General features: G+C 42.1%; 3 long non-coding RNA genes across 3 annotated transcripts; all 3 read right to left on the reverse strand.

Moving 5' to 3' along the window:
- Positions 1–1,248: 1,248 nt before the first annotated feature.
- Positions 1,249–5,932, reverse strand: LOC128411403 (uncharacterized). The gene is made up of 2 exons (XR_008329790.1): positions 5,866–5,932; positions 1,249–1,384 (listed from the first exon to the last, which is right to left on the reverse strand). It is a non-coding gene; the product is annotated as an uncharacterized LOC128411403 (long non-coding RNA).
- A 3,497-nt stretch (positions 5,933–9,429) lies between these two features.
- LOC128411394 (uncharacterized) lies at positions 9,430–10,691 on the reverse strand. Its single transcript, XR_008329780.1, has 3 exons — positions 10,533–10,691; positions 9,764–9,890; positions 9,430–9,649 (listed from the first exon to the last, which is right to left on the reverse strand). It is a non-coding gene; the product is annotated as an uncharacterized LOC128411394 (long non-coding RNA).
- A 1,360-nt stretch (positions 10,692–12,051) lies between these two features.
- Positions 12,052–13,702, reverse strand: LOC128411405 (uncharacterized). The gene is made up of 3 exons (XR_008329792.1): positions 13,615–13,702; positions 12,803–12,953; positions 12,052–12,102 (listed from the first exon to the last, which is right to left on the reverse strand). It is a non-coding gene; the product is annotated as an uncharacterized LOC128411405 (long non-coding RNA).
- Positions 13,703–26,361: the final 12,659 nt, after the last annotated feature.

The raw sequence follows: 26,361 nt of genomic DNA on the forward strand, positions 1-26,361 counted from the left end.
TCTTAACCCGAGGTACTATTTCTGGGTTAGTGGAGTCTGTAACCTGAAGCGTATGTAACCCGAGGTACCACTGTATTGCTGATGAGCTGAGCCTTCCTGATGTATCAGGACAGGTGGGGTGGGAAGAGAGAGCATTCTGTACCTTAAGTAAGAGCTTTGCTACATGCATCCGTTGGAAGGTGTTGAAACCTTGGAGTGACACAACTATACCATTGTGTTTCAGTACCCTGAGGTAGAAAACTCCAACCCATGCTTGGAAAACAAAGAACGGGTTTTGAAACTGCAGAGACCGGAGTTGAGTATATGCAAAGATGCAGGCCTGTCCTTTTGCAGAAAGCTGTCTAACGAATTTTAGAAAGTTGCTTTCTTCAGGGAAATAAGAAACAATCATGAACCCCTGAATCAGTATTTCGTAAGGCAAAAGCATATGCAATCATTAGGGCTGCCATAGCTGGGTTTTGTCCTTTGAAAACAATGTCCGGGTGGAATTTAAGAAAATCGGTTAAGATGTCTGGGAAAACCCCAGAGTATTGGAAGTGTTGATTATTATTTTTTTGGCGAATTTCCAAAAAGATAGCTAAAGTACTTTGCAGAAAATAATGAGTTCTGCTTCTTCTTTGTTTTTTGGGGAAAATGCTCTGAAACAGTACATATCTGCACATCAGGCAGAACAACAGAAAAAGTAACTGCCAAGCTCCTCCATCTAACCCCATAGCCACTAGAGGTCCTGCTTTCTCTGTCAAAAATCTCTCTGCAGAGTTTGTTGCTAATTTTGCAATACATGCAGTTACTCAGCAATCTGTTTTCGGAATGCGGAAGCACCCGTAAGGAAGGCTGTGTGAACTTTGTGCTTGAAGACATCGGATGGATTTCTGCATTGAGACAATCTAGGTTTTCTCCCCTCCATAAATCATGCCTACTATGGGCAAACATTCAATGCAATTATTGCATAGTTCTGGCTAGCTTTTGTCAGAGGAGTCAGTTAGACGTGGCCATGAAGCCTTGCTCTTGGGCAAAGCAACTTTTAGTGGGTGTTGCCCACATGCTCTCAACTGTATCTTCGGGATTGCTTAGCATTAGTGTAGAAATCCTGGGCTGACGAAAATTATATTTACAATTAAAGTACAATTCAGATAATGAGAAATATTGTAACAGAATAAAATAATCTGCGAGGGAGTATCTCACCAGTACTTTGACTACCCGGAGCATAAAGTAGTATATTTTTTAAAAAAATCAAATCACCCCAAATGCTAAAATAAGATTTTACTGGAGGAAAGGAAGCAGGATGCGAGGAATCCATCGATGTGTGCCCGGGTAATGCCTAGGAAATTTCAGTAGATGTCTTCTTCGTTTCTGGGCGCAGTTCAGAAATCCATTGCGTAACCTTCAGAAATAACAGCAATCTTATTATTTACACCCCACCCATCTGGCTGGGTTGCTCCAGCACAAATAAAAACATAATAAAACATCAAACATTAAAAACTTCCCAGTAGAGACTGCCTTCACAAAGAGAACCAAGAGATGCTCTCAGCTTCTTTGTTTTCGAAGCGAGAGAGAATATATCCATTTTTAAATTTAATTTATGTTACAAGAATTATAAAGTCTAAGATATAAAATAAATGTTCATAAATGTACCAGGCAAACACATACATAAATATATAAACCACATGTCTGTGAAACAGTGCAAGAAAACAGTCCTAAAGGCATTTTGACTCTTTCAGTGACCTCAAATATTCCTCTGCAGTTTGGATGGAAATGGGAAAAGCATCTTCATTGCATCTGTGCTTATAAATCCTTCCTTAAAGGGACATTTGGGTATGAATAGGGTGAGCCTATTCATAAAGTTAAAAAGTTAAAAATTACTTATTCATAAAGTTTCAATTACTTATTTTCCTTAACCTTATTTCTCAGACTTCCTCACACCTCCCCTTCTTGTATTCCAATTTAAATTGTCAATTCAGCAAATCCTTAACTTATTTCTCCACTTTAACTTAAACATTTGTTCTAACATACTGTTATTTTACTTTTCTTCTTTCTTCCATTTCCTCAATTTATTTTTACAAGCCTTATTTCTATTTAATTTAAAAACCAATTTTACCTTATCCAAATTTACACATCAATACTTATACCTCATTAATTATTCTTAAACCTTTTTCCTAAGGTCGACCAAAGTTTCCCTTCCACGATTTTCCCAATTTCCATACAACTAGCAAAATATAAAAACAAAGCAGATTACATTTATGTACCCTTTGGATTCCCAACCTCCACCCACCCTTTTCCCGGTTCCAGTCCCCAACCAATATCCATCAGTCTTTATGTTATTTAGCCTGGAGATCTCACGTCCGAGGCCCTTATATCTCTCTCAGTTCCTTTCTGCCGGTCTTTTTGATAGTCCTTGATATTAAACCCCAAGTCTCGGAGAGGCTCCGGCCCAACAGGATCCATATTGCTTCCAGCCAGACCTCCGTACTTAAAAACAAAGCCTGTGGGGTACTCCAACTCTTGTTTCATATTTCTTTCAAATCCAAATGTCCCCAAAGCTCCAACTTTCACCTTCAGCAAATTTGTAATCCTCAGGTCTTCAGATCTCCTCCAAAGGAGATCTCTCCATTTTTCAGACTCCAATTCAGGCCAGGCTTTCCACATCAAATTTTTATTATCCTTTTTTGTCATCATGTCAGGCCTCAAATTGCAACTCTCCTTTGACTTCTGCAGAATTCCAGCTCCTCCTTCATTTTCTTCTAAAGCAACATATTGCTCCATCTTGTCAAAACTTTCAGTTTCATCTATTTGTTCAGTTGAACGGGCTTCCTGTTTCAAGTCCTTATCAGAATCAAAACTGTTATTTACTGTCAAGCGTAGTACTGAAACCTCTGTAGCCAAAACATTGAACTGATCTTGTAACTTTCCCAGGAGAACAAATGCTCTGTCCAATTCTGCTTGGATTTTCCATCCTCTAGCCATTCTTGTAGTGTAATGTCACTAAAACCCCTCTAGGGGGATTTTAGTTCCTTAATATTCCTTTCAGCTCAAAACCAAAAGTCCAGTTATTTTGTATCAGCCCTCCTTATTTTCAGCAAGTTATAACAAATAAACCAGCAGAAGCAACAGAAACAAAGTTCTCTTTTTCCAGCTGACAACTAGCTGTCTGACAGCTAACTTGACAGCTGTCAAACTCTTCAATACAGCAGGCTTTCTCACGGGACGTTCCCGGGTCTAGGGGGGTGTGAAATTTCAGCTCCCAAAATTCTTTTATCCTCCAGTAAATCTTCTTATAATGTCAGAACCGTGAAGTTAAGATCTTATATTAAAAAGCAAAAAACAAATTCTCTCGACCTTAGCTGACCAGTCCTTTGCTTTAGATTGTTTACAAAGAGGGGGGGTGGACTTCCTTTTTAACCCTTCCCCGCTCGTTCCTGATCCAAAAAGAAAATTTTTAGAGTTCCAATCTCCGTATTACTCACGGGTTGATATTTTAAAGTCCAATTGATCCAAGGAAAAAAATGGCGCTCTCTGTCAATGGCTTGCGGCTTCACTCCGTAGACGAGGGAGTACTCTCAGCACCACGCCTCACCCCGTCCCCGTTCCGAAGCCTTTAAAAAGGCTCCTTCACGGATTGGGGGGGCGCAAATGGTGCCCGCCAAGTCTCTGTGTTCACAGGCTTTCGCGCCTGTGATTTTAAGGGTCCCCGCTTCGCCGCAGCGGCCAGACCCAGACTCTACGGAGCCGATTCCCTCCGGAGCTCGGAGGGAATCCGCCATTAAACAATGGCGCCAACCCGGAAGTCCAGAGAACCTACATAAGGACTCTATATGAGCTCTTGGGTACCCCATAAGGGAAAAGGAACAGCTTTTGCTTGTAACAATTTATATCCTGTGTCTTCCTCTATGGGTGGATGGAGGACCCAGAGAAGAGGATAACAGGGGCCCCAGACACACCAAGAATTTAAAGCACTATGATGCTATTTCAAACAGTCATGGCTTTCTCCAGAGCATTCTGGAAGCTGTAGTTTCTTCAGGGTGCTGGGAATAGCTAGAAGTCTCCTATTCTTCCCCACAGAGCTATGATTCCCGGAATGGCTTAACAACCAATCCCCGTCCTCAGGGAACTCTGGGAATTGCAACTCAGTGAGGGGAAGAGGGTCCCCGAACACCTCTCGGCTCCCTCAACAAACTACAGCTCCCAGAATAATTTGGGGGAAACCATGACTGTTTCAAATGGTATCCTAGTTCTTTCAATGGATGGCATGAATGTGGCCTTGGGTGGAAAAGGGACATGTATTAAATTACAATCTCTTCTGAAATTATCCTTTGGGGCAGGAGGAACTCAAGGATCTGCTTGCATAAAGAGGCTTCCAGGTTGAATCCTCACCATCTCCAGGTAGAAGTCTGGGAATTTCCCTAGCCTGATGCCTTGGGGAGCTGCTGCCAGCCAGTGTGGACAATATTGAGCTAATGGCTCAGTGGCATGGCTTGTTATAAGGCAGCTTCCTAGCTACCTGTGTAAGGATTGTGCTAAGTAGGGTTTGCTTTCGCTGGTTTAGGGATAGAGGGTTTGGATGAAACAGGCGTGAGTCAGAGAAAGCATAGTTTGGCAAGCCTGTGTTTTCTGGTACTGTCTAGCCTTGCCCCCAAAGTGCTACGGAAAGATGAATGCTCATAGTTACAAGGTAAGTGAGATAATATAATAGTGAGTTCTGCTTCCTTTTGCTTTTTTAAAAATAAAATGCTCTAAATTTTACATAACGGCACATCAGGCAGAACAACAGAAAAAGCAACTGCCAAACTCCTCCATCTAACCCTTTAGAGAATATGGGCACACATAGCACACATAGCCACTAGAGGAGCTGCCTTCTCTGTCAAAAATCTCTCCGCAGAGTTTGTGCTAATTTTGCAATACATGCAGTGACTCATTGTTTTCGGAATGCGAAAATACCCGTAAGAAAGGCTTTGTTCACTTTGTGCTTAAAGACAGTGGATGGATTTCTGCATCAAGACAATCTAGGTTCTCTTCCCTCCATAAATCATGCCTACTATGGGCAAACATCCAATGCAATTATTGCATAGTTTGCCTGGCTTTTGTTAGAAGAGTAAATGAGACGTGGCACTGAAGCCTTGTTCTTGGGCAAAGCAACTTTCAGTGGCTGTTGCCCACATGCTCTCAACTGTATCTTCATGGGTGGAAAAGGCTGAATTTCTCAGAAAGCTGGATTTTGCTCCCAACGCTCCATTCTGAATAGCAGCAGAAGTTACAAGAGAGGAGATTCTGACTAAACATTCAGAAAAACACACAGCAGACAGCTACCAGAGTTCCTGCCTTCTCTGTCAAAAATCTCTCTGCAGAGTTTCTGCTAATTTTGCAATATGTGCAGTTACTTGGCACTCATTTTTTTTGGCATGTGGAAGAACCCGTAAGGAAGGCTCTGTGCACTTTGGGCTTGAAGAGATCGGATGGATTTTTGCATGGATAATCTCCCCTGCATAAATAGTGCTGACTGAGGAAACGTTCAATGCAATTATTGCATAGTTCTTCCTGGCTTTTGTTAGAGGATTCCATTAGACGTGGCACTGGAGCCTTGTTCTCAGCCGAGACAACTTTCATTGAGTGTTGTCCACTTGCTTTCAAGCATCTTTAGGCTAGGACTTCAAAAAGGGGCAGAAAAGGCTGAATTTCTCAGAAAGCTGCATTTTGCTCCCAACACTGTGTTCTAAATAGTGGCAGACACGCTGTGAATTTTCCCATATCAAAGCCCACCTGGATTCTTGGTTAGATGAGTGTTACTCTCAGGTCATATATACATAGAAAAATAAAGGAAAAAGAACACGGTTTAGCCAAACGGGTAGAATTTTCTTACAGTTCTCTTACTCAATGTTTGCAGCAAAGATAGAGAGGGTCAATGCATGTTCCAATAATCGTTGCATTATTACGGCATATAAGCGCACCTTGCACCATTTTTATGGCAGCTTTTCTTTGTAGTAATTTGCTCGAGGAGGGCTGTCAAAAACAATAGATGTTTGAAAAACGGCATAAGCTTAATGAGAGGCAGGATAACCTAGAGGGTAAGCTGATTCTTCCTTTTTTAAAAAGATTGTTCACCAATTACAGAATTCTTAGTTAATCTTCTTCCTTTTACAGATAAATTTGTCAACTGAGCTTAAATAAATTTGCACGTTCCCCAAACCCCAGTACATATGTGTCCCTTTGAAGATATTGAAGAACACATAAAATACCTTAGAATCCTATAAGCAAATGCCCCCACTCATTGCTTAGAAGAACAGAACATGGAAAGCTTTGATCCCACAACACAGACTAAAAATAACCTCAAGAGAAAAATGAATCGGGCAGGAAGGGCTCATAAGAACATCCAGTTTCACTGATTAAATCTGACTTTGATTCATTAAAGCTGGCTTCCACAGGTTCACCATCTTAAGACTGTGATCCTAAACACTCTTGCAAAGGAATCACTTCCTCTGAACACCATGGAATGTTCTTAAAGAAACATGATTTATTATATTATTTTAACTTCACAATGTTTCTTTAGCTCTTGTTTGTAATAAATCTAGCTGCCCAGAGTGGCTGGGATAAGACTTCCAAGGAGAGCTTGGAAGCTGAGCAGAACCTCTTCGGTGAGAAGGTCTGTGATGCTTTTACAAAAGGAGCTTGCATTTCTGTAGCAACGACTTACAGAGAAAGCAGTTGTAAATGGACTGTGCAGCACCAGCAGCTGAAAGCAGATCACTGCCTCTGCACAGTTCTATAATGCAACAGGCAATACTGTGTTAAGGGAGCATTAATATCCAGGATAGAAGCACTAGCATTATAACCAGGAAAACTAACATAATATTACAAACTTCTGAATGAACCCCTGGCATAAACATTTGAATATGCACTTCTGCAAAATGAAGCTATTTCTACAAAGTGATTTTCCACAGTACAATGGATATTCATATGTTATTTCCACCAGTACATGTACAATTTAGCCCAGTATATGCATTCTTGTACACATGACTTGCATTGCTGGAGAATTGCATTTCAAAATTCAGAGGAGTTTGCATTTTGAAGGACGGCTGTGTTTCGATTAGTGTATTGTTTTAGAAAGAGAGAAGTATGTAGATTCACCTTCCAATGCAATGAGTTCCTCCCAGCTCTGTATTGAAAGAGAATGCTTACATTTTGGGACTGTCCTCCCCACACCAGAGCCCTCCATAGATTTTGGGACATAGGAAGGTGTCATATTCCAAATCACACTGTTTGTCCACATTCTCTCTGATACGGGCTAAGGTTTGAGTCTTTCTACATCATTTACGGGTGGCGCTGTGGTTTAGGGCATGCTGATCTCAAGGTCAGCGGTTCGAATCCCTGCAACAGGGTGATCTCCCGTTGCTCGGTCCCTGCTCCTGCCAATCCAGCAGTTCAAAAGCACATCAAGTGCAAGTAGATAAATAGGTACCACTCCTGTGGGAAGGTGAAATGGCGTTTCTGTGTCTGCTCTGGTTCGCCAGAAGTGGCTTAGTCATGCTGGCCCCACGACCCGTAAAACTGTCTATGGACAAACGCCAGCTCCCTCGGCCAGTAAAGTGAGGTGAGCGCCACAACCCCAGAGGCATCCGTGACTGGACTTAACTGTCAGGGGTCCCTTTACCTTTACCTTTTGCATCATTTACTATCCTATTCCTTTAGCACAGAAGTGAGAGGCTTCTATGATCATGTGTGTGAGGAGAAAATTAGTTGCCCTTTCATCCTTTCCATCTCCTGAAACTCCTAAGGAAGAAGACTACAAGGCTCCCATTCAAAGGGGGCTGCAACCCAGGATAGAAACATGACTCCTAGGGATTGAGAATGAACCACAAACATTTCTTGCAGGACCTGCTTGCATGATCCTAAATCTTACCTGCTTTCTCCAAAAGGGAGAAGACGAGCAAAGCATAAATCAGAAAGAAGATCTTCATGGCTACTTGGATTTGTCTAAGACTCTTTCCACTCAAAGGTCATGCAGAGATGGAATGGGAAAGTGCTTCTTCCTTATTTATAAGAGGTGATGCTCAGTGCTTGAGGGACCTAGATGGAATATGAGCTTGTGAGGCAATTGTGTGTGAAATGGGTACTCCTAGGAATAAGATGTGCATCATGGAAAAAAGCCACTAACCATGGATTATAGCATTGAGGGGGAAAGGTTCTCTGGGACAAGATGCCCTCTTAGATATCTAGCAGTCAAAAATATATTTGGTGATGGAATAGATCTTCCTGTTCCTTCCATGGAGCCCCAAGCCTCCTTAAACTGATTAGTTTGGTTTCAGGCTAAATTTGACAATCTGTATCTGAAGGTCTACATTCAGAACATAACCTGGTCAATTCTCCTAGGACTAGGATAGGCAATGTGATACCCTCTAAATGCTGTAGGATCTCAACTCCAATTAGACCCCTGAAAGCCTGGCCAATTGGCAGGGTTGATGGGAGTTGTAGTCCAACAGTTTCTACCACATTTTCTACTCCTGCTCAAGGTGTTTGTGAACTGGAGTTTATGGAGCAGAGCAGCAGAACTATCATGAAAACTGAAATCTTGAAGAAGAAATGTAGTTCTCAGCATTTTAGTGTGAAATTCTCCTAATACACTGTTTTTGCCTGATGCATAGATTTTTGCAAAGCAATTTCCTCTAATATAATACATATTGGCACGTGATTTTCACTGGTAAATGCATTTTTATGCACACTAGATTGCAGTACAAGTGGTACCTCAGGTTGCATACGCTTCAGGTTACATACGCTTCAGGTTACAGACTCCGCTAACCCAGAAATAGTACCTCAGGTTAAGAACTTTGCTTCAGGATGAGAACAGAAATCGTGCTCCGGCGGCGCGGCCGCAGCAGGAGGCCCCATTAGCTAAAGTGGTGCTTCAGGTTAAGAACAGTTTCAGGTTAAGAACAGACCTCTGGAACGAATTAAGTACTTAACCTGAGGTACCACTGTACATGCATTTTGGGTATGTGTTTCCCAGCTGGAAGACTGCAATGCAAAATTCAGAACAGTGTGAATTTAAAAGGATGGCTGTGTTTTGTTCCACACATTGTTCTGATGAGTGCATATTAGGCAGTTTCACCCCTAAATGAGAACAGAACCCCCCTTCTCCCCCTTGCAACTGAGGAGATGCAAAATAAGCCACTTCATGAGGTATGTGCAGATTTGCTTCCTTTCTGCAGGCTGCAAGTCTGAGCTGTCCTTGGCACAGAAGAGAAGCGTCTTTGCTAGAACAGCCTGTACATATTCCCCCCTCCCCCGTTCATGCGGCCAAAAAGTTATTTATGTTCCGCAGTCCATGAGGACCAGGGTAAGGTGGGCGAAGCAGTCATTTTTACAAAAGGTAGCAACTGTTTGTTTTTCAGAGATAGGAAACTTCCTTCTCCCTTTATGGAAATTAGCACACACCACTGGTTCATATGCCCAACTGCATTGCTTTTATTAGAAGAGGAAAATGCAAGATTTTTGTTAGACAAGAAGGTGTTGTTCCCTTTTGGGAAGGTTGACTAGCTGACAAGCTCAAATGCAAAAGGCGTCTGGGAGTGGCCATGAAGAAAGAGCCCGTGTCACAGGAAAATTGCTTCAGGATTCAGAAACGTCCGAATCTTCTTCTGGGTGGATAAACGATGCTTACCTAAGGGAACAGTTATACAGGGTGAAGGTATTCTGAAATATGAGAGGTTAGGATTCCCCCGCTCCCCGCAATATGATAGCCATGCTGCTGGTGAAAATGAGGGAGCCAGCTTACAAAAAGCAGCAGTAGATCTGGGACGGATCCTGAGGGCATCGCCCCCACAACTTTTCCTCCCTGTAACACTCCTTCAGTTTTCTGCATACTCCATCTGCACATTTTTGACTCCTAGCCTGGTTTAACCCTGGGGGTGTTTAAAAAAACAAGAGGAACATTGTGATTAAGGGCAGGCCTTCCCAAACTGAAACACTCTTCCCATATTGTCATGGAATCATAGAGCGGTAGAGGTGAAAGGGGAGCCCCAAGGCTCGTCTAGTCCATCTAGTTCAGCCTGGAAACCAGGCCTTATGAGGAAGGGTTGAGGGAGTTGGGTATGTTTAGCCTGGAGAAGATAAGTCTGAGAAGCAATATGCTGTCCAAATCTCTAAAGGGCTGTCTCATGGGAAATGGAGCAAGCTTGCTTTCTCCTGTTCTGGGTGGTAGGACTCAAACCAACGGCTTCAAGTTACAAGAAAGGAAATTCTGGCTGAGCATTAGGAAGAACTTTCTGATGGTAAGAGCTGTTCCGCAGTGGAACAGACTTCCTCAAAATGTGGTGGACTCCCCCTTCAGTGAAGGTTTCTAAACTGAGATTGGGTAGCCATCTATCAGATTCGTTATCTGTGGCTTCAGTATTGCTGTGGGCTATACTTAGATGACTCTTGCGGCTCCTTTCCAACTCAGACTATGCAATCAAAACAGCCAAGAATTCCCCCCACCCCACAGGGCTGATATTTCTTCCTCTCCCACCTGTAGGCTGACGACGGGTGGTCCCCAAATATCTTACCTGGCAATAGAAGGAAGATAACAAAAAACAGAAGGAAGGTGGTCTTCATGGCTGAATCTCAGAGCTTCCGGAGCCTCAGTGTTTCCAGAAAATGGGGAAGAGAGGGAATGACGAAGGAGGAGTATTGTGGGAGAACGTCAGGTGGCTTTTGCGTATTCTCTGCTGCACTGAAATCTGAGCACGTTTGTGTGGGGCGGTAACAAACTGTTCCCACTCTTTAAGAGGAGTGTTGTTCAGGGCTTCATCCAGGCTGGAACAGGAGAGTTACAGTGTTGCTCAGGCCTTTCTCTCTGTGGTGTTTTAGCAACGGGTGCGGGTTCTGTGTTTCTGTGCCTGTCTGTCTGTCTGTCTCTCTCTCTCTCTCTCTCTGTGTGTGTGGCGAAAGAAAGAGGTCAGGTACAAAGGACTCTTCCCTTTCCATTCACCTGAGTTTTAATTCTGTTGCAATACAGGGCTCAGGTTTGGGACTAGCTTCTAAGAGGGTGGTTGTTGTGGTTCCAGTGAATGGGAAATTCGGCGAGAGGGGAAGCTCTCATTTTCAGCCAATCAGCTGCCGTATTCTGGCCATGTCCAGGGAATTCCAAGTGTAGGGCAACCCTATAGCTGCTACAGATAATGTGAGGCATATTAGAAGTAAATAACTAAGAGCAGTTTATATGGGAACTGAAGAAATTTGGTCAGATTTGCCTGACCCCCAGCAGATGGCAGCTGTAGTCTCAAACATTTTGAAGGTACCATGAAAAATCTCAAATAATAATAATAATAAACAAAGTTTTTGAACTGTTTTTAAGACTTCTGACATGGGTTGCCATGTGCCTTGATTTTCCTGGATATTCCAGTGGTTTTCAGCCAATCAGCTGCCGTATTCTGGCCATGTCCAGGGAATTCCAAGTGTAGGGCAACCCTATAGCTGCTACAGATATCTTAGAAGTAAAAAACTAAGAGCAGTTTATATGGGAACTGAATAAATTTGGACACATTTGCCTGACCCCCAGCAGATGGCAGCTGTAGTCTCAAACATTTTGAAGGTATCATGAAAAATCGCAAATAATAATAATAATAATAATAATAATAATAATAATAAAAAATGATGTTTTTGAGCTATTTTTAAGACTTCTGACATGGGTTGCCATGTGCCTTGATTTTCCTGGATATTCCAGCGATTTTCAGCTAGACACTGCTTCTGGCTGCTGTATTCTGGCCATGTCCAGGGAATTCTGAATGTAGGGCAACCCTATAGCTGCTACAGAGAATGTGAGATATCTTAGAAGTAAAAAACTAAGAGCAGTTTATATGGGACCTGAATAAATTTGGACACATTTGCCTGACCCTCAGCAGATGGCAGCTGTAGTCTCAAACATTTTGAAGGTATCATGCAAAATCTCAAATAATAACAATAATAAAATGAGGAGGTATGGTAGAAGTAAACAACTAAGAACAGTTTATATGGGAACTAAAGAAATTCGGACAGATCTAGGAGGGGTCTTTGAATTTATTTATTGCATAAAATGCATATACTGCTTGATTGTAGAAAACCTCAAAGCAGCCAATTCTCGTGCGACTCCATTACCTGAAGGCAGAGAAGCAAAACATATTCTCAGCTCCTCGTTACTGAAAACAGAGGGAGCAAGGACAATGACATAAATGTATTTACTGTTCTCAATGTCGTGTGACATGAATGGGTGACATGATGCCCGACTTCCCTCTCGCAGGCTAGGCATGAGAAGCAGGTTCAAAATCCTAACTCAGCCATGTGGTTAACTGGGCAATATTTGAGCTACATTTACTGAAAAGTAAGTCGCTCTCCCTCCTAGTTCTGCAGGGTTGCTGAACTTTTCCCACCTTTCCAGCTCCAGCTGAGCCACTGACCGTCCCCTCTCCATGGTAAAGGTGGAATGGGACATTTTGGGGTGTCTTGGCTTCCCATGCGCACCAACGGCCCTAAGGGGGGGGCTGGTGTGGGGTGTAATAATTTGTTATTATTTTTTTATCATAATCATAATTTATTATTTATACCCCGCCCACCTGGCTGGGTTTCCCCAGCTAAATATAATATGTTGAAGTTGAAGAATGACAATGGGAGAGTGTGGTAGATCACTGCCAGTTTTTGATATTGGATGGTGGGTGGCAACCTGTTGGACGTTGGATGTGCCTGCTTTAGGCCATCATTCACCAACCAGGAGCCTTGCAGTTGCAGGACTACAACTCCGCAACCCCCCGACCACTGACCAGGCTGGCTGGGTTTGATGGGAATTGATGGGATCTCTTACGGAAGTGTGCAGCAGACTTTGTCTGGCAGGCATTTCCCGACTCTTTTCCAGGCAGTCATGCACCTCTCCAGCATGCACTTCCCTTTGAATTTGTCACATTCCTCCTTCGATTGTGGTGGGTAAGATGGGTTAGATGGTTTAGAAGCGTAAGCTTAAGGCAAGAAAGAAAAACATTGGTTCGCTTTGAGTTAGGGCTCCTTGCCAGCTACAGCGTTCTAAGTCCGTTCTCTGCTTTCTGCAGCCAATCAGAAGCTGCGCTTTGGTTTCCGAACGTTTTGGAAATTGAACGGACTTCCCAAACAGATTCCGCTCGACTTCCAAAGTACGACTGTATAAATGTCCTAGGGTCGATCTTTATAATACTCACTCTCAAAAAGAAGATATCTGGTTATTTTACTTTTAAAAAATAGAAAGAAATTCTTGGTTCAATCTCCCTGAAAAAGGTTTATGGCATCTGTCCAAGATTATGAGCTTTTAGCACCTGAAATAATTTAATTTTCCTTTGTTTGAATTTAAGATTTCATTTGAAAACATGCTCTTTTCCACAAGCCACAACATGACGGAAATGTTAAGAAATAAAACCAAATCATTTTTTTAAACAAAATAATAAAACTTTCTCTTTTAACCCTCCACTCCCCCCCAAAAAAACCACCCTCACCCTAATATTTATAATATTTTTTGTCCGTGCAAGACAGAGCAAACAGCACTGTTTCTGGGAACTTTGCCATTGGTAAGAAAACCCCTTCCCTGTTATAGCAGCATTGCTGGCTATTTCAGTGCCTGCCACAATCTAAGCAAACTCTGTACAATACCTGAATCCCTTAGCAGGAAGAGGGAAGAAAAGAGGAAAAAAACAGAGATCAAGTAGGAGAACTTCATGTCTGCTTCGATTTGCTGGAAATTCTGAGATCACACAGAGGAGGGACAGAAGGTGCTCCTTATTTATAGGTCGTCGAACAACAGCAGCCCCTAGAGGGAAAGAGGAGGAGGAGTTTGAGGTACAGTCATGTAAAGCAGAGGTGGGGCCACATTCCCTTCTGAATGACTTTCTGGGGGCCGCAAGCCAGGGCTGAGTAGGGGCAGAAACAGTTATGAGACCCCCGAGCCATCTGAAGTCAGCTCTGTATAGGGAAGTTTTTAAATGTTTAATTGTTGTTGTTGTTTAGTCATTTAGTCATGTCCGATTCTTCGTGACCCCATGGACTAGAGCATGTCAGGCACTCCTGCCTTCCACTGCCTACCAACTCATGCTGGTAGCTTTGAGAACACTGTCCAACCATCTCGTCCTCTGTCGTCCAATTCTCCTTGTGCCCTCAATCTTTCCCAACATCAGGGTCTTTTCCAGGGAGTCTTCTCTTCTCATGAGGTGGCCAAATTATTGGAGCCTCAGCTTCAGGATCTGTCCTTCCAGTGAGCACTCAGGGCTGATTTCCTTCTGAATGGCTCGGTTTGATCTTCTTGCAGTCCAAGAAGATGGCAGAAAGTGAGGAGGAATTAAAGAACCTTTTAATGAGGGTGAAAGAGGAGAGCGCATAATATGGTCTGAAGCTCAACATCAAAAAAAACTAAGATCATGGCCACTGGTCCCATTGCCTCCTGGCAAAGATCACTGCAGATGGTGACAGACAGCAGTCACGAAATTAAAAGACGCCTGCTTCTTGGGAGAAAAGCAATGACAAACCTAGACAGCATCTTAAAAAGCAGAGACATCACCTTGCCGACAAAGGTCTGTATAGTTAAAGCTGTGGTTTTCCCAGTAGTGATGTATGGAAGTGAGAGCTGGACCATAAATAAGGCTGATCACCGAAGAATTGATGCTTTTGAATTATGGTGCTGGAGGAGACTCTTGAGAGTCCCATGGACTGCAAGAAGATCAAACCTATCTATTCTGAAGGAAATCAGCCCTGAGTGCTCACTGGAAGGACAGATCCTGAAGCTGAGGCTCCAATACTCTGGCCACCTCAAGAGAAGAGAAGACTCCATGGAAAAGACCCTGATGTTGGGAAAGATGGAGGGCACAAGGAGAAGGGGACGACAGAGGACAAGATGGTTGGACAGTGTTCTTGAAGCTACAAACATGAGTTTGACCAAACTGTGGGGAGCAATGGAAGACAGGAGTGCCTGGTGTGCTCTGGTCCATGGGCTCATGAAGAGTCAGATATGAGTAAATGACTAAACAACAACAACAGCCCAACACCCTGTGGCCAAGTTGAATTATGTGCTTCAGGATTTGATTTAAGGCCCTGCCCATAGATGACAATCTGTAAACATCCCATGAGGAAGCCACTACTAATAGACCATGACATTCAGGATAAGATCTCAGAGATAAGGTGTTCTTTTCATTGTCTGCATATATATGAGCTTGTGTGTGTGTTTGTGTATTCAAGCATGTTGTTCCTGATCAGTTGAAGACATTTTGGGAGGAAGCCCATTTACTAGATTTTTATCCATTTGGAATAAAACCCATTTGGCCTAAAGAGTTTCGGAAGGAGGCTGCAAGGGCTGGTGCTCTGGGGCCCCCAGGTGAGGCACACCTGTCCACATGGTCTGAGGGGCCACTAGCCACCCTCCCTCACAGGACCACAACCAAACAGGTGGCCAAGCAGGGGACGAAAGCAGAGTTTACCTGCCTGGTTACTCACTCAGTAAGAGCAGCTGAAAAGGGAAGCACTTGATGAGGTGGGCAAATGGAAGCATATATTATGACCTTCCACCATTCCTTCAGGAATTGCAGGGAAGAAAACATGCCTGCCCCTGTGTACCATTTTGGGGTAGAATAGTGGGGAATGTCTGCAAAGCTGAAATGGCTTTTAAGCGAGGCTGCACTTTAGTGGTAGAGTACAATGTTTGTATGAGGGAAAGGTCCTAAGTTTGCCTTCTGTGTCTGCAGGTAGGGGTCAGATGAGACTCCCGTTTGAAAATCTGGAGAGTTGATACTAGTCCAAGTAAGACAATACTTGTAAGAAATGATAAAGTCACCTTTTCACTCAAGGCTGCAGCTGCTGAAAACGTCAGGCATAATGTTGCTTTCATTCACATAAAGATACAGGTAAAGGTAAAAGGTAAGGGACTCCTGGAGGGTTAAGTCAGGTCAAAGGCGACTATGGGGTTGCGGCGCTCATCTCGCTTTCAGGCTGAGGGAGCCGCCGTTTGTCCACAGAGAGGTTTCTGGGTCATGTGGTCAGCATGAGAAGACCACTTCTGGCAACACAGGACACTGTGACGGAAGCCAGATTGTACGGAAACGCCATTTACCTTCCCACCGCAGCGGTTCCTATTTATCTACTTGCACTGACATGCTTTCAAAAGAGTAGGTTGGCAGGAGCTGGGACAGAGCAATGGGAGTTCACCCTGTTGTGGGGATTCGAACCGGCAGCCTTATGATCGGCAAGCCCATGGCGCCACTTACGTTGCTGTGATAAAGATACAAGGCTACAGTTACTAGGCAGTCTCAGACATAAATTTTGCTTTGTGTTTTAGCAACGGGTGCGGGTTCTGTGTGTGTGTGTCTGTATGTGTGTCTCGTGTGTGTGTGTGTGGAGAAAGAAAGAAAGAGGTCAGATACAATGGACTCTTCCCTCCCCATCCCACTGAGTTCATATTCTGTTGCAATAGAGCGATCAGGTTTGGGACTGGCTTCTAAGAGGGTGGTTGTTGTGGTTCCGGAGAGTGGGAAATCCGAGGAGAAGGAAAGCTCTCATTTTGCTCTTCATTTCATCGTGGGGAAAAAAAGTCTTGTGAAAATATATCAGCATTTTTCTGTTTGTGATCCTGCTTAACATACACCACCCACCCTGCAGGAATATCTCCACGGCCTGGTCTAAATATTGAAGAGAATGTTGGTTTTCATGTTTTTGCGTGGCATAGTTCTTACGCTAGCAAATTTTCAACAGAGAGCACATCTCCTGCAAATAAAAGTCGTATACTTCCTTGTACTTTCAGTGATTGTATAGAAATCTTTTACTTTTTTGTGTTTTAACTATTGTTTAAGTGTAGTATTATGCAGCCAACTGGTTACTGGTAACAGCCCACCACAGGCTAGGCGCTCCCAATTTAATTAACTTTTTAATCAGAGTAATTGGTTGTTTCCTTATTAAAAATTGATAAAATCCTGACCTGTACTGGTATTTATAACCTCTGTTCTTCACATTTAAGACAGTATTTGAACTTTAAAATGGGATTGTTAGCAACAAGAAAACATGATGTTTCTAAAAATGAACTCATTCTGAATTTTTTTAATGGCTTCCATTATCTTTCACATAGCCAAGAGCTATTACTGAAGAATTAGATGTTGGCTTCATCTATTGCTAAGGTTTTGCAATCATGACACCTTACTCAAGACAGTCTTCCTCAGCCTGGTGCAGCGCAGGTATTTTGGATGGCAACTCCCATCATTCTTGACTCTTGGCAATACTGGTTGGAGTTGTGATCCTGCTTAATATACACCACCCACCCTGCAGAATATCTCCACGCCCTGGTCTAAATATTGAAGAGAATGTTGGCTTTTTCATGTTTTTGCGTGGCTTAGTTCTTACGCTAGCAAATTTTCGACAGAGAGCACATCTCCTGCAAATAAAAGTCGTATACTTCCTTGTACTTTCAGTGATTGTATAGAAATCTTCTACTTTTTTTGTGTTTTAACTATTGTTTAAGTGTAGTATTATGCAGCCAACTGCTGACAGTCCACCACAGGCTAGGCGCTCCCAATTTAATTAACGTTTTAATCAGAGTAATTGATTGTTTCCTTATTAAAAATTGATAAAATCCTGACCTGTACTGGTATTTATAACCTCTGTTCTTCACATTTAAGACGGTATGTGAACTTTAAAAGAGCAAAGGGCTTGTTAACAACAAGAAAACATGATGTTTCTAGATTCTTCATGCTTTTACTCTTGGCACTGTCGATAAAAACCAACTCATTCTGAATTTCTTTAACGGCTTCCATTATCTTTCACATGTTGTTGTTTAGTCGTTTAGTCGTGTCTGACTCTTCGTGACCCCATGGAACAGAGCACGCCAGGCACTCCTGTCTTCCACTGCCTCCCGCAGTTTGGTCAAACTCATGCTGGTAGCTTTGAGAACACTGTCCAACCATCTCGTCCTCTGTCGTCCCCTTCTCCTTGAGCCCTCCATCTTTCCCAGCATCAGGGTCTTTTCCAGGGAATCTTCTCTTCTCATGAGGTGGCCCAAGGATTGGAGCCTCAGTTTCAGGATCTGTCCTTACAGTGAGCACTCAAGAGCTATTACTGAAGAATTAGATGTTGGCTTCATCTATTGCTAAGGCTTTGCAATCATGACACCTTACTCAAGACAGTCCTCCTCAGCCTGGTGCAACGCAGGTATTTTGGATGGCAGCTCCCATCATTCTTGACTCTTGGCAATACTGGTTGGAGTTGATGGAAGCTGGAGTCCATGAACATCTGGAAGCCCCCGAACTAGGATGGATGATCATGCAAGATTCTTTTTTTCTGGTCATAAGAACCAGGCTGAGGGCTTTCTCGGTAGTGGTGCCTGACCTATGAAATGCCCTTCGATCAGTTGTCAAGGAAATGAACAACTATCTGACTTTTAGAAGAGATCTGAAGGCAGTCCTGTATTGGGAAGCTTTTGATGTTTTATTATGTTTTAATTTGTTTTGGAAGTCGCCCAGAATGACTGAGTAAAGCAGCCAGCCAGAAGGCTGGGGTATAAATAATAAATTCTCCTCTTCCTCTTCCCCCTCCTCCTCCTCCTCCTCCTCCTCCTCCTCCTCCTCCTCCTCTTCCAATTTTTCTCTACATTTCTCTGTAATCTATGTATTTTTGGAACACATTATTTGGTTTAACGGAAGCATCAAGTGCACCAAGTAAGCATTCCAACACTAGGATCCTATGAAAACCTGGAGGCTAGAGACACATCAAAATGTATTTAATGTATTTTTAACCTGTTGGAACCCACCCAGAGTGGGTGGGGAAACCCAGCTGGATAGGCGAGGTAGAAAATAATAATAATAATAATAATAATAATAATAATAATAATAATAGGGATTGTTATTTCAGATTCCCACAAGAGATTCCCTCCATAATGAGCAAGACTTATTCAGGGAATGTGAGAAGCCTGAATGTTGCTTCACCTTGGGAACAGTGAGTTTGTGTATGTGATCACTTCAGGAAGCGGAACGAGTTAGGCACCTGTGGTGACATGACTGTGTTACCACACAGAATTACACAGCAGATCCTAAGTTCTCAGAAGGAAATGGTGAGAAAACTATATATATTTATAAGGTGGGTTCAGGTTCAGTCCCCAGTGTCTCTCCAGGTAGGAAAAGCTGGACAGTTATTACCAGTCAAAGTCGACAATACCGAAAAAGAAAGCTCTGTTTTGGGATATGTATAAGGAAGAGCCATATGTTCATATGTTGCCTCATTTCCAGGCCCTATCTAGGAAAATTAGGAACTATAGGAGAACATATAGTTTCAAGGTTACAGAGTCATAGAATCACAGATTTATAGTGCCGAAATGAACCACAAGAGTCATCTAGTCCAACCATTTGCAATGTTGGAATCTCTCACCCAACATGGGGCTCAAACCCACGGCCCCAAGATTAAAGGGTTACATCCAAGGACTAAGTGTCTGTTGACGCAGCTGGTTTTGCTCTGCCGGCCCCTTCCTCCTGACACATTACGCATTTGAGCCATTAGTGTAGCTGATTTTATGTTGAATTGTCTTTCTTTAATGTCCATTAAAAACCATGCATTTCATCATCTAGACTCTTGAAGTCTTGTCTGCCTGTTTTGAAGAAGGTAGTTTGTGGAGGAGATCTTTCTGAGCACATCTATGCATGGGGTGTGTGTGTAAAGAAGTCAAATTGATGCAAAAATGCAGAGGACCAGACTGAAGACTGGAAAAACGAGGAACCGATATAGACAGATTTGCCTGACCCCCAGCAGATGGCAGCTGCAGTCTCAAACATTTTGAAGGTATCATGAAAAATCTATAATAATAATAATAATAATAATAATAATAATAATAATAATAATAATAAATGAACTTTTTGAGCTATTTTTAAGTTCTGACATGGGTTGCCATGTGCCTTGATTTTCCTGGATATTCCAGTGATTTTCAGCCAGACAATGCTTCCAGCTGCTGTATTCTGGCCATGTCCAGGGAATTCTGAATGCAGGGCAACTCTATAGCTGCTACAGAGAATGTGAGGTAGCTTAGAAGTAAAAAACTAAGAGCAGTTTATATGGGAACTGAAGAAATTTGGTCAGATTTGCCTGACCCTCAGCAGATGGCAGCTGTAGTCTCAAACGTTTTGAAGGTACCCTTCAAAATCTCAAATAACAACAATAATAAAATGACGAGGTATAGTCGAAATGCTCTGGCGTGCTCTGGTCCATGGGGTCATGAAGAGTCGGACACGACTAAACGACTAAACGACAATGGTAGAAATAAACAAGTAAGAGCAGTTTATATGCAAACTGAAGAAATTCGGACAGATCTAGGAGGGGGTCTTTGAATTTATTTATTGCATAAAATTCATATACTGCTTGATTGTAGAAAACCTCAAAGCAGTCAACTCTCGTGCGACTCCTATACCTGAAGGCAGAGAAGCAAAACATATTCTCAGCTCCTTGTTACTGAAAACAGAGGGAGCAAGAACAATGACATAAATGTATTTACTGTTCTGAATGTCGTGTGACATGAACAGGCTACAAGATGCCCGACTTCCCTGTCGCAGGCTAGGCATGAGAACCAGGTTCAAAATCCTAACTCAGCCATGTGGTTAACTGGGCAATATTTGTTTAAGCCTGCATTTTTCAGACTCTCTGTGCTAAAGAGCTTGCTTGGCCTCTGCCTCTGATGAACCTCGTCATTATTTTGCAGTGATCATTGCGCAGCAGAGACTGTACTTTTTGAGAATTCTAAGGAAAAACCATCTTCCGCAGAAACTGCTGCTTGCCTTCTATCACTGGGCCATTGAGAGCGTGCTCACTTATGGCTTATGTGTGTGGTACGGAAGCTGTACTACCCAGGACAGGATGGGGTTGTGCAGAGTTGTTAAGGCAGCAGAGAGCATTGTTGGCTGCCCACTCTCCACCTTAGAGCAGATTTATGCCACAAGGTGCCATAGGAAGGCACTGGACATAGTAAAAGATCCATCGCATCCTGGTCACTGCCTCTTCAAGCTCCTGCCGTCGGGACGGAGATACAGGATGATGAAGACAAGAACGAGCCGTCTTAAGAACAGCTTCTTCTCCAGAGCGATCTCGGCCCTGAATGGAAAGCCTGGACTTTGAAAGTCATCTAATCTTCCTTGCTGTACTATACTGTATTGTTTAATTAGTGTTTTTATGGAGCAGTCAAGTAATTTCGTTGTCCCCGAGAGGGGGCAATGACAATAAAGATATTATTATTATTATTATTATTATTATTATTAATAATAATAATAATAATAATAATAATAATAATATTATTATTTTTATTATCATGGATGTCAAGAACCCACCCCAATTGCCAAAGGGGCATCTGGAGCAACTAGAGGGCTTCCTTCACCAGCTACATCCGCATGCCATACTGCCTGCCATTTCGAACGACATCGTTCTCATAGTTTTGTGAGTGCTAGAATACATATGAGCAAGACTCTCTGTGTTCCATCTAAAATAATTGCACCTGCCCAACCATTTGGCAGAACTGAATATGCCTTTTAAAAGAAGAAGAAGAAGAAGAAGAAGAAGAAGAAGAAGAAGAAGAAGAATAGGGAGGAGCGGTGAGCAAGCTATGACCCTGAGGTCTTGCCCTCAATCACTCAAAATCTTATTCAAGCACTGCTGCGGCTCCTAAAACTTCATGGGGCGTTGCATGCAGTCATAAGGAGTAGAAATCCTTTTAAAATGCTGGCTAATAGCACATCTTGTGATTTTTCTATGGTGCTCTGATCCCAAACAGAGACCAGCAGAGGTCGACAGAGCTAGATGGAGGAAGACATCTGCTGTATCCAACCTGGAGCAATGGAGATTTGGGTCACAGCCTTAGCTATTCAACAGATGCTGCATGTAACAGACTATTGTAATGCAAGACTTGCAGCTTAGCCAATGCCTTGGGGGTAGAGATCCCAGTATGTTTTGAGGGGAGACACTAAGGACTCAGCTACACAGCTGCGAATAAAACGTTTTAAACCTGTTGTAAAGTACACTATACAAACGCGACACTAGATGGTGAAAGTGAGCTATGCAAAATTCACTGCATTTTTCAATTTTTTTTAAAAAAAGGATTTTCACTGCATTTTTTATACGTGTACAGATTTCACCTATGATAAATATTCTGAGAGAATATGCTCAACAATTTGTTCAAATATTGTTATTGTTTTTTTTATCATAATCATAATTTATTAGTTATACCCCACTCATCTGGCTGGGTTTCCCCAGCTAAATATAATATGTTTAAGTTGAAGAATGACAATGGGAGAGTGTGGTAGATCACTGCCAGTTTTTGATATTGCATGGTGGGTGGCAACCTGTTGGACGTTGGATGTGCCTGCTTTAGTCCACCTTTCAGCAACCTGGGACCCTGCAGTTGCAGGACTACAACTCCACCCCCCCGACCACTGACCATGTTGGCTGGGTTTGATGGGAATTGTAGTGGAAGACTGGCAACATCTACCTCAGGGAGTTCCCACGGAAGTATGCAGCATTTGCGGTGCGGTGGGCATGTCTCGATGATTCTTTTCTGGCCGGGCATGCACCTCTCCAGCATGCACTTCCTTTTGAATTTTTCACATTCTTCATCCGATTGTGGTTCGTGAGATGGTTCAGAAGCGTAAGCTTAAGGCAAGAAAGAAAAATATTGGTTCGCTTCGAGTTAGGGCTCCTTGCCAGCTACAGCGTTCTAAGCCCGTTCTCTGCTTTCTGCAGCCAATCAGAAGCCGCACTTTGGTTTCCGAACGTTTTGGAAGTTGAACGGACTTCCCAAATAGATTCCGCTCGACTTCCAAAGTACGACTGTATAAATGTCCTATGGTCGATCTTTATAATACTCACTCTCAAAAAGAAGATATCTGGTTATTTTACTTTTAAAAAATAGAAAGAAATTCTTGGTTCAATCTCCCTGAAAAAGGCTTATGGCATCTGTCCAAGATTATGAGCTTTTCGCATCTGAACTAATTTAAATTTCCTTTGTTTGAATTTAAGATTTCATTTGAAACCATGCTCTTTTCCACAAGCCACAACATGACGGAAATGTTAAGCAATAAAACCAAATCATTTTTTTAAACAAAATAATAAAACTTTCTCTTTTAACCCTCCACTCCCCCCCGCAAACCACCCTCACCCTAATATTTATAATATGTTTTGTGCGTGCAAGACATAGCAAACAGCACTGTTTCTGGGAACTTTGCCATTGGTAAGAAAACCCCTTCCCCGTTATAGCAGCATTGCTGGCTATTTCAGTGCCTGCCACAATCTAAGCAAACTCTGTACAATACCTGAATCCCTTAGCAGGAAGAGGGAAGAAAAGAGGAAAAAAACAGAGATCAAGTAGGAGAACTTCATGTCTGCTTCGATTTGCTGGAAATTCTGAGATCGCACAGAGGAGGAACAGAAGGTGCTCCTTATTTATAGGTCGTCGAACAACAGCAGCCCCTAGAGGGAGAGAGGAGGAGGAGTTTGAGGTACAGTCATGTAAAGCAGAGGTGGGGCCACATTCCCTTCTGAATGACTTTCTGGGGGCCGCAAGTCAGGGGTTGGTAGGGGCAGAAACAGTTATGAGACCCCCGAGCCATCTGAAGTCAGCTCTGTATAGGGAAGTTTTGAAATGTTTAATTGTTGTTTTTTAGTCATTTAGTCATGTCCGATTCTTCATGACCCCATGGACCAGAGCACGCCAGGCACTCCTGCCTTCCACTGCCTACCAACTCATGTTGGTAGCTTTGAGAACACTGTCCAACCATCTCGTCCTCTGTCGTCCAATTCTCCTTGTGCCCTCAGTCTTTCCCAACATCAGGGTCTTTTCCAGGGAGTCCTCTCTTCTCATGAGGTGGCCAAAGTATTGGAGCCTCAGCTTCAGGATCTGTCCTTCCAGTGAGCACACAGGGCTGATTTCCTTCTGAATGGCTCGGTTTGATCTTCTCACAGTCCAAGAAGATGGCAGAAAGTGAGGAGGAATTAAAGAACCTTTTAATGAGGGTGAAAGAGGAGAGCGCATAATATGGTCTGAAGCTGTGCTGACTCCTGTGCTGTGCTGTGCTGACTCCTGTGCTGACTCCCTTTCTCCCTTTCTCTTATCAGTGATAAGCTGGACTCCCTTTTCAACCCATTTTCAACCCATCTTGTTTGGATTTAATTAATCTTTGTATATTACTGAATTTCGTTTGGGCTGAAAAAAAAGATGTTGTCAAAACAGAAGCTATAAATTTTAAACCAAGAAAGTGCTTTTAAGACAAAATTGTATTTAACAAGTACACAAGACTAAGTTGGTGTAATAGGCTTGTTGGGTTGGGTTGGGTTGGGTTGGTTAGGGAGGGTAGTTTGTGAGTGTATAAGTTTGCTTAAGTGTACAAGTTTGTTTATGATTATTTGATTTAAAATTGTCTGAAATATCAAGGAAATGTCACATCAACAGAAGAAATGGATGGATGGGGGACGCCGGCAGACAGGAGGGGTTCAAAGCAAGAATCAGACTTTAAAGCAGAAATTTTAAGAATGTTTGCTGAAATTAGACAGAGTGAAAATAATTTAGAAACTAAACTAGAACAAGTGAATACTACGATTGGAAAAATGGATAAAAAATTGATGAGACAGTTAATGAACTCAAGGGGCAGATAAAAGAGGTGGCTAAAAGAACACAGACACTAGAGGAAGGGATAAAGAGGACAAAATTGGAATTGAAGGAAGTAAAGCGAGAAGAAGAAAAGATCAAGGTGGGGATGATGGGGTTAAACAAATCACAGGAAGAAATAAAAGATGCGATAGCTATGAATGAACTAAGACAGAGGGAAGTTAATCTGAGGTTGAGATCTGTGCCGGAGATCCAGAACGAGAACATAAGAGAAAGATTAACAACAGAATTAGCTCAGTGGTTAGAGATACCAACAGAAGAGGTCGCCATAAGAATACAAAATGCCTTTAGAATGAAAGTCAGAACGAATAAAGCAAGAAAATTTCCAGGAGACTGTTTGATTACTTTTAAAGATAGAGATATGAGAAATATGATACTACAGAAAAACAGAGAAAAGAGACTGAATATTGATGGGAGCTATATAATCATTTTCAAAGACATACCAATAAGATTGTTGAAACGCAGAGATCCATATAAACCACTGGTACAGATTCTCAAGAGAAATAACATCGAGTTCAAGTGGGAATTCCCAGAAGGAATTTCTTTCTTTTATAAAGTAAAAAGCACAGATTGACGAGTCCAGAAGAAACAGGGAAATTTCAGAGAAGGTATAAGGAACTTAAAGCAGAAGAAGGAGAAGCCAAGGGAGCAGAAGGAGGAGCAGGAGCAAAAGAAGAGTCGGAGCCGGGAGAAGAAGAAGAAGAAAATGGGAAGAAGTCAGATGAAGAAGGAGAAGAAGAAGAAGAGGGAGAAGAGGTAGAAAAGTTATAGGAAATTAAAGTAAATTTATTTAATAAGAAACCATCATGGCGCTAAAGTTATGGAATTGGAATATTAATGGGATGAATGAGAAAAAAAAGGAATAAAATTGAACAAATTTTTAAAAAGAAAAATTTGGATATTATATGTCTACAAGAAATACATGTGGCTAAAAAACACAGGAAACTTTTGATTAACAAAAGATTAGGAAACGAATTTATATCATCGGATAATGAGAAAAAAAGAGGGGTCTTTTAAAGACAAAATTGAATCACAACAAATTTTTAAAGATGAAGAAGGAAGGATTATAGCAGTCCGGATCAAATGGCAAGGGGAAAATTTGATTATTGTCAGGATATACGCACCCATTGGAAATAAGACTGATTTTTACAAAACTTTGGAAGAACAACTATTTGAATATATGGACCAGAAAATCATAATAATGGGAGATATGAATGGAGTGGTTTCATTGGAGATGGACAGATTGAGAGATGGCACATCTAAAGAAGGGAAACTACCCAAGTCTTTCTTCTCAATGACTAAGAACTGTAACTTGATTGATGTCTGGAGACTAAGGCACCCGTTGGAGAAACAATTTACCTATTTTTCTGAACCAAATCAGTCATGGTCAAGAATTGATCAAATATGGGTTTCAAACGAACTGACTCCAAGAATCCTACAAATTGAGATTCAACCTAAGGTAATTTCTGATCATAATCCAATAAAGTTGGAACTAAAAGGCTTTGAAGAAAGAACCTTCAGATGGAAAATTAATGATTATCTTCTCAACGACCAAAGAATTATAGAAAATGCACAAAAGAAATTAACTGAATTTTTTGTGGACAATTGTAACCAAGGCACAAAGATGAGCATAGTCTGGGACGCAAGCAAGGCAGTGATGCGAGGTTTCTTCATCCAGCAGAATTCATTGAAGAATAAAAATCGAGAAAAAGGGAAAAAAGAAATTTTAAAGCGGATAATGG

Source organism: Podarcis raffonei, chromosome 3 (assembly GCF_027172205.1).
Source record: "Podarcis raffonei isolate rPodRaf1 chromosome 3, rPodRaf1.pri, whole genome shotgun sequence".
Lineage (NCBI taxonomy): Eukaryota > Metazoa > Chordata > Lepidosauria > Squamata > Lacertidae > Podarcis > Podarcis raffonei.